The sequence below is a fragment of the Acomys minous genome, assembly GCF_964271855.1.
Source record: "Acomys minous genome assembly, chromosome: 6".
NCBI classification, from domain to species: domain Eukaryota; kingdom Metazoa; phylum Chordata; class Mammalia; order Rodentia; family Muridae; genus Acomys; species Acomys minous.
In genome coordinates this window covers 106,229,276-106,232,011 of record NC_140487.1, presented here as the reverse complement: position 1 = coordinate 106,232,011, position 2,736 = coordinate 106,229,276, and the positions used below count along the sequence as shown (strand labels likewise).

The 2,736-nt window shown below is 48.6% G+C and overlaps 1 pseudogene across 1 annotated transcript; it reads right to left on the bottom strand.

Moving 5' to 3' along the window:
* Positions 1–660: 660 nt before the first annotated feature.
* LOC311599127 (pleiotropic regulator 1-like) lies at positions 661–2,408 on the bottom strand (annotated as a pseudogene). Its single transcript has one exon. The product of its transcript is annotated as a pleiotropic regulator 1-like (transcript).
* Between the last annotated feature and the right edge of the window lie 328 nt (positions 2,409–2,736).

The following is a 2,736-nucleotide window of genomic DNA, read 5'->3' as shown; positions in this document are numbered from 1 at the left end:
GGGGCCACAGCAGGACATCAGGTGTCTTCCTCCATCACTCTCTGTATAGTGCCCTGAGTCAGGGTCGCTCTCAACAGGAAGTTTGCAGTTTAGTCTAAGTTGGCAGCCCAGTAAACTCTCGGGATCCACTGTCTCTGCCCTCCAATGCTGGGGTTACAGAAATGCATGCCATGCTGGGTTTGTTTGGGGGTCCTGGGGATATGAGCTCAATTCCCCACATTCTCTCTCCCTCTCTCTCTCTCTCTCTCTCTCTCTCTCTCTCTCTCTCTCTCTCTCTCTCTCTCTCTCTCTGTCTCTTAGGGCAAACACTCATATAATAAAACTGGATCCCTATTGCTACACTGAAAATAAAGTAAAATAAACAAGCAACTATCTGAACAATCTAGGTCCTAGCGTGAAGACGCTCGAAGACGCTGTGGGGCCATAGCAGAATGAGTGTAATGGAAGTGCTGAATTTCCAGTTAAGGGCTCCCACCTTGTTTTCGACAGCCCGGGATTTTGATAAAAGCTCCATAGTCTGTCACCATAGTAACCTATAAGGGCAAAAAAAAAAAAAAAAAAAAAAAAAAAAAAAGAAACCAATGTTCCACAACTGAGAACCAATCTTTCCTCTTTATTTATTTATTTTTGACAGAGGATCTCAGGTAATGCAGGCTGGCCTCCAACTCACTGTGTAGGCAAGGCTGACTGTGAGGTTAAACTGTTCTTTCTAGAGCGTTCCATACCTTCACCTCCAGCAACAACAAAACAAAAGGACTCAGAGAGGCCCCAGTGACCTGAGGCTCACTAACATTTCAAATAGTCACAACACAGGAACTCTCCAAAAACTCCCCATGACTGTCCACCCCTGCTACCACCATTCACAGGTGACCAATAAGAATCTGACGCTGGACAGACTACCCAGTCCAGAACGCCCCAGGAGCAGCCCTAGAATCTGAACTCAATCTCAATTACACAGGAGCCAGCCATTAAGGCTGACCTTAATGGTTTTATCCGCTCCAGCTGTTAGCAGCCATCTCTCTTGACTGATCAAAAGCACAAGCAAATATTCCTGACTCACTGTCTAAAGACCCAGGTTGTGCAGCTGCATGAAGTCGCTGACAACTGTAGCCAGTTCTCTAGTCCCACAGGTGCACAGTGCCATTGTCAGCTCCAGAGACAAGGACCCCGTCCGCGTTGACTGCCAGCGTGTTAACAATTGCACTATGGCCAGAGAGATTACAAATGAAGCCTCCATCAGGGAATGTCCACTGCTTTATGTTATCTGGAGATCCAGAGGCAAATGTGTAATGTCTCTGGTGTAAGACTACAGCCCTGACTGATTTTTTTTTTTTTTTGGTTTTTCGAGACAGGGTTTCTCTGTGTAGCCTTGGCCATCCTGGACTCACTTTGTAGACCAGGCTGGCCTCGAACTCACAGCGATCCACCTGCCTCTGCCTCCCGAGTGCTGGGATTAAAGACGTGCGCCACCACACCCGGCTCCTGACTGATTTCTTATGATTGGTCAGTGCCACTGTTGTCTTTCCAGCCACCAGACCCCATAACTGTATTGTGGTGTCCTGACTCCCAGTAATAACCTGTGGCTCTGCAGCCTGGCACCTCACGGCGGCCACTGCACTGGTGTGTCCAGACAGAGTGTGTAGCCTGGCTTTAGTTCTCACATCCCAGATGGGAGCAGTGGAATCTGGACTACAAGTCACCAGGGCATCGCTGGCTGGATGCAGATCCAGGCCATACACTGCGCTGACGTGGCCGTGGTAGTGCCTCACAGCCTTGTTATACTCAAGATCCCAGCACTTGACTTGTTTGTCTTCTCCATAAGAGAACAAGTGAGGGCTCCTCGGCCTCACCAGCACACCAGGCACTGCACTGATGTGGCCAGTCAATGTCAGCTTTATGTGGCACTAGCCAAGTCCTAAACCTTTACAGTTCTGTTAGCAGACCCAGTAAGGAACCACTGCTTTCCAGGTTCTACAGTGATTCACCAAACCCAGCCACGATGGCCACTGATAACCCTGTAGAGCTTCCATGGCGGGTGCCACTGGGGTTTGGGCACTGTAGCGGCTGTTTTAGCTATTGATGCCGAGTTCTTGGTGATGCCGGTCTCCATTACCATGGAACTCACTGCTGGGGGCTGGGAACGGTCAGAAGTCCCCGGGTGTTGGTACTCACTGCCAGCTGGAGCAGTAAGATTTGCATATTTGGTGACAGGTACACATTCCTATCCACCAGGACCTTGTGTTGCCTTGACTGCTGAGACTAAGGTGCAAAGAATGCCAAGTGGTTCCACTGCACAGCCTTCAGCTGTGGTGTTACCGTCTCAGGCCAGGGTCGATGCACCAGTGGCACCTGCTGTGGAAACTCTACAGGTTATCAGTGGGCATCTTGGCTATGTGCGAGATCCTGTATCAAAAGAAAACACAAAAAATTTAATAAAAAAATTAATAAAGAAACTGATAAAGAGAAGATTGAAATTTTTAATAAAACCTATACCATATAATATTCAACTGAGTAATAGATGTTTGGTAAAGCAGGAGATTTGGGGCTCCAGTGTCAGGACCCCTCCAGTGGAGTCCGTGTGACAAATACTACACAGGCCTGAGGCTACGACCCACCGACCAGGGAGAGACTCTTGGACTGGGGCTGATATTTCTGCCAGGAGAAGCTGACTGCAGTCCCTCTTTTCTCTCATTGGGATTCTGTCCCTATTCTTCTAACTTAACTCTCCGTCCCTCC